The sequence below is a fragment of the Anopheles nili genome (assembly GCF_943737925.1).
Source record: "Anopheles nili chromosome X unlocalized genomic scaffold, idAnoNiliSN_F5_01 X_unloc_5, whole genome shotgun sequence".
NCBI lineage: Eukaryota > Metazoa > Arthropoda > Insecta > Diptera > Culicidae > Anopheles > Anopheles nili.
In genome coordinates, this window is record NW_026525511.1 from 518,704 (window position 1) to 527,500 (window position 8,797).

Genomic DNA, 8,797 nt, shown 5'->3' on the forward strand with positions numbered 1-8,797 from the left:
GCACAAGTGTGCACCCCCTTCCGTAGAGCAAAATCCTGAAGGTCGGGGTCGCGCAAGGGTCGACATGGGTCGAGGTGGACTATCATGCGAAACCACTTTTTTCGGTCCCTACGGTGCCCCTAGATGATGAAAAGTACAATCCGAGGTTGATTACGAACACTTTTGTGCACCCCCTTCCGTAGAGCAAAATCCTGAAGGTCGGGGTTGCGCACAAGTAGACCCCCTTCCGTAGAGCAAAATCCTGAAGGTCGGGGTCGCGCAAGGGTCGACATGGGTCGAGGTGGACTATCATGCGAAACCACTTTTTTCGGTCCCTACGGTGCCCCTAGATGATGAAAAGTACAATCCGAGGTTGATTACGAACACTTTTGTGCACCCCCTTCCGTAGAGCAAAATCCTGAAGGTCGGGGTCGCGCAAGGGTCGACCCCCTTCCGTAGAGCAAAATCCTGAAGGTCGGGGTCGCGCAAGGGTCGACATGGGTCGAGGTGGACTATCATGCGAAACCACTTTTTTCGGTCCCTACGGTGCCCCTAGATGATGAAAAGTACAATCCGAGGTTGATTACGAACACTTTTGTGCACCCCCTTCCGTAGAGCAAAATCCTGAAGGTCGGGGTTGCGCACAAGTCGACCCCCTTCCGTAGAGCAAAATCCTGAAGGTCGGGGTCGCGCAAGGGTCGACATGGGTCGAGGTGGACTATCATGCGAAACCACTTTTTTCGGTCCCTACGGTGCCCCTAGATGATGAAAAGTACAATCCGAGGTTGATTACGAACACTTTTGTGCACCCCCTTCCGTAGAGCAAAATCCTGAAGGTCGGGGTCGCGCAAGGGTCGACATGGGTCGAGGTGGACTATCATGCGAAACCACTTTTTTCGGTCCCTACGGTGCCCCTAGATGATGAAAAGTACAATCCGAGGTTGATTACGAACACTTTTGTGCACCCCCTTCCGTAGAGCAAAATCCTGAAGGTCGGGGTTGCGCACAAGTCGACCCCCTTCCGTAGAGCAAAATCCTGAAGGTCGGGGTCGCGCAAGGGTCGACATGGGTCGAGGTGGACTATCATGCGAAACCACTTTTTTCGGTCCCTACGGTGCCCCTAGATGATGAAAAGTACAATCCGAGGTTGATTACGAACACTTTTGTGCACCCCCTTCCGTAGAGCAAAATCCTGAAGGTCGGGGTTGCGCACAAGTCGACCCCCTTCCGTAGAGCAAAATCCTGAAGGTCGGGGTCGCGCAAGGGTCGACATGGGTCGAGGTGGACTATCATGCGAAACCACTTTTTTCGGTCCCTACGGTGCCCCTAGATGATGAAAAGTACAATCCGAGGTTGATTACGAACACTTTTGTGCACCCCCTTCCGTAGAGCAAAATCCTGAAGGTCGGGGTCGCACAAGTGTGCACCCCCTTCCGTAGAGCAAAATCCTGAAGGTCGGGGTCGCGCAAGGGTCGACATGGGTCGAGGTGGACTATCATGCGAAACCACTTTTTTCGGTCCCTACGGTGCCCCTAGATGATGAAAAGTACAATCCGAGGTTGATTACGAACACTTTTGTGCACCCCCTTCCGTAGAGCAAAATCCTGAAGGTCGGGGTCGCACAAGTGTGCACCCCCTTCCGTAGAGCAAAATCCTGAAGGTCGGGGTCGCGCAAGGGTCGACATGGGTCGAGGTGGACTATCATGCGAAACCACTTTTTTCGGTCCCTACGGTGCCCCTAGATGATGAAAAGTACAATCCGAGGTTGATTACGAACACTTTTGTGCACCCCCTTCCGTAGAGCAAAATCCTGAAGGTCGGGGTTGCGCACAAGTCGACCCCCTTCCGTAGAGCAAAATCCTGAAGGTCGGGGTCGCGCAAGGGTCGACATGGGTCGAGGTGGACTATCATGCGAAACCACTTTTTTCGGTCCCTACGGTGCCCCTAGATGATGAAAAGTACAATCCGAGGTTGATTACGAACACTTTTGTGCACCCCCTTCCGTAGAGCAAAATCCTGAAGGTCGGGGTCGCACAAGTGTGCACCCCCTTCCGTAGAGCAAAATCCTGAAGGTCGGGGTCGCGCAAGGGTCGACATGGGTCGAGGTGGACTATCATGCGAAACCACTTTTTTCGGTCCCTACGGTGCCCCTAGATGATGAAAAGTACAATCCGAGGTTGATTACGAACACTTTTGTGCACCCCCTTCCGTAGAGCAAAATCCTGAAGGTCGGGGTCGCACAAGTGTGCACCCCCTTCCGTAGAGCAAAATCCTGAAGGTCGGGGTCGCGCAAGGGTCGACATGGGTCGAGGTGGACTATCATGCGAAACCACTTTTTTCGGTCCCTACGGTGCCCCTAGATGATGAAAAGTACAATCCGAGGTTGATTACGAACACTTTTGTGCACCCCCTTCCGTAGAGCAAAATCCTGAAGGTCGGGGTTGCGCACAAGTAGACCCCCTTCCGTAGAGCAAAATCCTGAAGGTCGGGGTCGCGCAAGGGTCGACATGGGTCGAGGTGGACTATCATGCGAAACCACTTTTTTCGGTCCCTACGGCGCCCCTAGATGATGAAAAGTACAATCCGAGGTTGATTACGAACACTTTTGTGCACCCCCTTCCGTAGAGCAAAATCCTGAAGGTCGGGGTCGCGCAAGGGTCGACCCCCTTCCGTAGAGCAAAATCCTGAAGGTCGGGGTCGCGCAAGGGTCGACATGGGTCGAGGTGGACTATCATGCGAAACCACTTTTTTCGGTCCCTACGGTGCCCCTAGATGATGAAAAGTACAATCCGAGGTTGATTACGAACACTTTTGTGCACCCCCTTCCGTAGAGCAAAATCCTGAAGGTCGGGGTCGCGCAAGGGTCGACATGGGTCGAGGTGGACTATCATGCGAAACCACTTTTTTCGGTCCCTACGGTGCCCCTAGATGATGAAAAGTACAATCCGAGGTTGATTACGAACACTTTTGTGCACCCCCTTCCGTAGAGCAAAATCCTGAAGGTCGGGGTCGCACAAGTGTGCACCCCCTTCCGTAGAGCAAAATCCTGAAGGTCGGGGTCGCGCAAGGGTCGACATGGGTCGAGGTGGACTATCATGCGAAACCACTTTTTTCGGTCCCTACGGTGCCCCTAGATGATGAAAAGTACAATCCGAGGTTGATTACGAACACTTTTGTGCACCCCCTTCCGTAGAGCAAAATCCTGAAGGTCGGGGTCGCACAAGTGTGCACCCCCTTCCGTAGAGCAAAATCCTGAAGGTCGGGGTCGCGCAAGGGTCGACATGGGTCGAGGTGGACTATCATGCGAAACCACTTTTTTCGGTCCCTACGGTGCCCCTAGATGATGAAAAGTACAATCCGAGGTTGATTACGAACACTTTTGTGCACCCCCTTCCGTAGAGCAAAATCCTGAAGGTCGGGGTTGCGCACAAGTAGACCCCCTTCCGTAGAGCAAAATCCTGAAGGTCGGGGTCGCGCAAGGGTCGACATGGGTCGAGGTGGACTATCATGCGAAACCACTTTTTTCGGTCCCTACGGTGCCCCTAGATGATGAAAAGTACAATCCGAGGTTGATTACGAACACTTTTGTGCACCCCCTTCCGTAGAGCAAAATCCTGAAGGTCGGGGTTGCGCACAAGTAGACCCCCTTCCGTAGAGCAAAATCCTGAAGGTCGGGGTCGCGCAAGGGTCGACATGGGTCGAGGTGGACTATCATGCGAAACCACTTTTTTCGGTCCCTACGGTGCCCCTAGATGATGAAAAGTACAATCCGAGGTTGATTACGAACACTTTTGTGCACCCCCTTCCGTAGAGCAAAATCCTGAAGGTCGGGGTCGCACAAGTGTGCACCCCCTTCCGTAGAGCAAAATCCTGAAGGTCGGGGTCGCGCAAGGGTCGACATGGGTCGAGGTGGACTATCATGCGAAACCACTTTTTTCGGTCCCTACGGTGCCCCTAGATGATGAAAAGTACAATCCGAGGTTGATTACGAACACTTTTGTGCACCCCCTTCCGTAGAGCAAAATCCTGAAGGTCGGGGTCGCGCAAGGGTCGACATGGGTCGAGGTGGACTATCATGCGAAACCACTTTTTTCGGTCCCTACGGTGCCCCTAGATGATGAAAAGTACAATCCGAGGTTGATTACGAACACTTTTGTGCACCCCCTTCCGTAGAGCAAACTCCTGAAGGTCGGGGTTGCGCACAAGTAGACCCCCTTCCGTAGAGCAAAATCCTGAAGGTCGGGGTCGCGCAAGGGTCGACATGGGTCGAGGTGGACTATCATGCGAAACCACTTTTTTCGGTCCCTACGGTGCCCCTAGATGATGAAAAGTACAATCCGAGGTTGATTACGAACACTTTTGTGCACCCCCTTCCGTAGAGCAAAATCCTGAAGGTCGGGGTCGCACAAGTGTGCACCCCCTTCCGTAGAGCAAAATCCTGAAGGTCGGGGTCGCGCAAGGGTCGACATGGGTCGAGGTGGACTATCATGCGAAACCACTTTTTTCGGTCCCTACGGTGCCCCTAGATGATGAAAAGTACAATCCGAGGTTGATTACGAACACTTTTGTGCACCCCCTTCCGTAGAGCAAAATCCTGAAGGTCGGGGTCGCACAAGTGTGCACCCCCTTCCGTAGAGCAAAATCCTGAAGGTCGGGGTCGCGCAAGGGTCGACATGGGTCGAGGTGGACTATCATGCGAAACCACTTTTTTCGGTCCCTACGGTGCCCCTAGATGATGAAAAGTACAATCCGAGGTTGATTACGAACACTTTTGTGCACCCCCTTCCGTAGAGCAAAATCCTGAAGGTCGGGGTTGCGCACAAGTAGACCCCCTTCCGTAGAGCAAAATCCTGAAGGTCGGGGTCGCGCAAGGGTCGACATGGGTCGAGGTGGACTATCATGCGAAACCACTTTTTTCGGTCCCTACGGTGCCCCTAGATGATGAAAAGTACAATCCGAGGTTGATTACGAACACTTTTGTGCACCCCCTTCCGTAGAGCAAAATCCTGAAGGTCGGGGTTGCGCACAAGTCGACCCCCTTCCGTAGAGCAAAATCCTGAAGGTCGGGGTCGCGCAAGGGTCGACATGGGTCGAGGTGGACTATCATGCGAAACCACTTTTTTCGGTCCCTACGGTGCCCCTAGATGATGAAAAGTACAATCCGAGGTTGATTACGAACACTTTTGTGCACCCCCTTCCGTAGAGCAAAATCCTGAAGGTCGGGGTCGCGCAAGGGTCGACATGGGTCGAGGTGGACTATCATGCGAAACCACTTTTTTCGGTCCCTACGGTGCCCCTAGATGATGAAAAGTACAATCCGAGGTTGATTACGAACACTTTTGTGCACCCCCTTCCGTAGAGCAAAATCCTGAAGGTCGGGGTTGCGCACAAGTAGACCCCCTTCCGTAGAGCAAAATCCTGAAGGTCGGGGTCGAGCAAGGGTCGACATGGGTCGAGGTGGACTATCATGCGAAACCACTTTTTTCGGTCCCTACGGTGCCCCTAGATGATGAAAAGTACAATCCGAGGTTGATTACGAACACTTTTGTGCACCCCCTTCCGTAGAGCAAAATCCTGAAGGTCGGGGTCGAGCAAGGGTAGACCCCTTCCGTAGAGCAAAATCCTGAAGGTCGGGGTCGCGCAAGGGTCGACATGGGTCGAGGTGGACTATCATGCGAAACCACTTTTTTCGGTCCCTACGGTGCCCCTAGATGATGAAAAGTACAATCCGAGGTTGATTACGAACACTTTTGTGCACCCCCTTCCGTAGAGCAAAATCCTGAAGGTCGGGGTTGCGCACAAGTAGACCCCCTTCCGTAGAGCAAAATCCTGAAGGTCGGGGTCGCGCAAGGGTCGACATGGGTCGAGGTGGACTATCATGCGAAACCACTTTTTTCGGTCCCTACGGCGCCCCTAGATGATGAAAAGTACAATCCGAGGTTGATTACGAACACTTTTGTGCACCCCCTTCCGTAGAGCAAAATCCTGAAGGTCGGGGTCGCGCAAGGGTCGACCCCCTTCCGTAGAGCAAAATCCTGAAGGTCGGGGTCGCGCAAGGGTCGACATGGGTCGAGGTGGACTATCATGCGAAACCACTTTTTTCGGTCCCTACGGTGCCCCTAGATGATGAAAAGTACAATCCGAGGTTGATTACGAACACTTTTGTGCACCCCCTTCCGTAGAGCAAAATCCTGAAGGTCGGGGTCGCGCAAGGGTCGACATGGGTCGAGGTGGACTATCATGCGAAACCACTTTTTTCGGTCCCTACGGTGCCCCTAGATGATGAAAAGTACAATCCGAGGTTGATTACGAACACTTTTGTGCACCCCCTTCCGTAGAGCAAAATCCTGAAGGTCGGGGTTGCGCACAAGTAGACCCCCTTCCGTAGAGCAAAATCCTGAAGGTCGGGGTCGCGCAAGGGTCGACATGGGTCGAGGTGGACTATCATGCGAAACCACTTTTTTCGGTCCCTACGGTGCCCCTAGATGATGAAAAGTACAATCCGAGGTTGATTACGAACACTTTTGTGCACCCCCTTCCGTAGAGCAAAATCCTGAAGGTCGGGGTTGCGCACAAGTAGACCCCCTTCCGTAGAGCAAAATCCTGAAGGTCGGGGTCGCGCAAGGGTCGACATGGGTCGAGGTGGACTATCATGCGAAACCACTTTTTTCGGTCCCTACGGCGCCCCTAGATGATGAAAAGTACAATCCGAGGTTGATTACGAACACTTTTGTGCACCCCCTTCCGTAGAGCAAAATCCTGAAGGTCGGGGTCGCGCAAGGGTCGACCCCCTTCCGTAGAGCAAAATCCTGAAGGTCGGGGTCGCGCAAGGGTCGACATGGGTCGAGGTGGACTATCATGCGAAACCACTTTTTTCGGTCCCTACGGTGCCCCTAGATGATGAAAAGTACAATCCGAGGTTGATTACGAACACTTTTGTGCACCCCCTTCCGTAGAGCAAAATCCTGAAGGTCGGGGTCGCGCAAGGGTCGACATGGGTCGAGGTGGACTATCATGCGAAACCACTTTTTTCGGTCCCTACGGTGCCCCTAGATGATGAAAAGTACAATCCGAGGTTGATTACGAACACTTTTGTGCACCCCCTTCCGTAGAGCAAAATCCTGAAGGTCGGGGTCGCACAAGTGTGCACCCCCTTCCGTAGAGCAAAATCCTGAAGGTCGGGGTCGCGCAAGGGTCGACATGGGTCGAGGTGGACTATCATGCGAAACCACTTTTTTCGGTCCCTACGGTGCCCCTAGATGATGAAAAGTACAATCCGAGGTTGATTACGAACACTTTTGTGCACCCCCTTCCGTAGAGCAAAATCCTGAAGGTCGGGGATGCGCACAAGTAGACCCCCTTCCGTAGAGCAAAATCCTGAAGGTCGGGGTCGCGCAAGGGTCGACATGGGTCGAGGTGGACTATCATGCGAAACCACTTTTTTCGGTCCCTACGGTGCCCCTAGATGATGAAAAGTACAATCCGAGGTTGATTACGAAGACTTTTGTGCACCCCCAAAAATGGCCAAAATCCTGAAGGTCCGGGTTCTCGGGGCGGTCGAGGCCCTCGGACGTGCACAAAAAGTCGGTACCCACGCCGAGCTTCAGAATTTGGTCTCCAGAGACTAAGTCCCAACCGAAACTGGTAACCCACAAAAGTGTACCAAGGAGTGGTCGGATCGAGTTACAGTGTTCGAGAGTATTGACGAGGATGGTTATACGCAACTTTTTGCTAAAGGTGTCCAAGACCGTCAGACCCTTACTTACGGAGATATAAGACACGTGCGTGGTTGCCCGTGCCGAGCTTCAGAAATGTTGCTCCAGAGACTAAGTCCCAGAAAACCTTCGGACCCCAAAAACTCCCAGAAGGAGTCGTCGGATCGTTTCGCGATGTTCTAGTGAAATGTTCAGCTCGACGGAATGCAACTTTTACCTAAAGGGGTCCAAGACCGTCAGACGCTTAGGTACGGAGATACGGGCATGGGTCGGTTTTCCCCATACAAAATACCCCATGGAAAACTGCAAAACCCAAAAACAGGTCGAAGGAGTGGTCGGATCGTTTCGTGGTGTTCTAGTGAAATGTTCCATTCGATAGGGCGCAACTTTTTGCTAAAGGTGTCCAAGACCGTCAGACCCTTACTTACGGAGATATAAGACACGTGCGTGGTTGCTCGTGCCGAGCTTCAGAAATGTTGCTCCAGAGACTAAGTCCCAGAAAACCTTGGGACCCCAAAAACTCCCAGAAGGAGTCGTCGGATCGTTTCGCGATGTTCTAGTGAAATGTTCAGCTCGACGGAATGCAACTTTTACCTAAAGGGGTCCAAGACCGTCAGACGCTTAGGTACGGAGATACGGGCATGGGTCGGTTTTCCCCATACAAAATACCCCATGGAAAACTGCAAAACCCAAAAACAGGTCGAAGGAGTGGTCGGATCGTTTCGTGGTGTTCTAGTGAAATGTTCCATTCGATAGGGCGCAACTTTTTGCTAAAGGTGTCCAAGACCGTCAGACCCTTACTTACGGAGATATAAGACACGTGCGTGGTTGCTCGTGCCGAGCTTCAGAAATGTTGCTCCAGAGACTAAGTCCAAGAAAACCTTCCGACCCCAAAAACTCCCAGAAGGAGTCGTCGGATCGTTTCGCGATGTTCTAGTGAAATGTTCAGCTCGACGGAATGCAACTTTTACCTAAAGGGGTCCAAGACCGTCAGACGCTTAGGTACGGAGATACGGGCATGGGTCGGTTTTCCCCATACAAAATACCCCATGGAAAACTGCAAAACCCCAAAACAGGTCGAAGGAGTGGTCGGATCGTTTCGT